We start from the raw sequence: 528 nt of genomic DNA, 5'->3' as shown, positions 1-528 counted from the left end.
GAACAAAAGACAAGTGGAATCAATCTCAGAACAGATGCTCAACCCCATTAAGGATCTAATGTTGCCTCCATTTTGTAATTTACCGCCCTCTTGTGGCTGCTGCGGGCCGTCAGCTCTGGGAGGTAGCTGGACTACCACAATTTCCTTGATTGTCTAAGCAATTGCTGTGATCAACATGCGTGACAAAGGAGAATTAGAGTGTATTGTGGAGCGGTTTTTAATAACTCCCTGTGAAAGGAAGTGGTGGCCACAGTGGCAACGTTGTTAAATAGTTGGAAACAAAATGCTGGCAGAGCCAGCAGCATTAATCAGATCCAGCTTTTAGGAACACAGGGGATTTTTGGTGAGTCAAAACATTACTAGACAAAGTGTGGGCTGGAGAAACCGATGTTATTCAGCGGAGGCTGTTTGATATTGAAACTACACGGGTGCCTCTACCTTAATATAACAACAGCTGGAGAGTAGGTTCTTCAGGTGGAGTTTTACACAGAGAGCAGCGTGCTGGATGGACAGAAAGACAGACTTTAC

Source organism: Solea senegalensis, linkage group LG18 (assembly GCF_019176455.1).
Source record: "Solea senegalensis isolate Sse05_10M linkage group LG18, IFAPA_SoseM_1, whole genome shotgun sequence".
NCBI classification, from domain to species: domain Eukaryota; kingdom Metazoa; phylum Chordata; class Actinopteri; order Pleuronectiformes; family Soleidae; genus Solea; species Solea senegalensis.
This window is presented reverse-complemented; position numbering follows the sequence as displayed.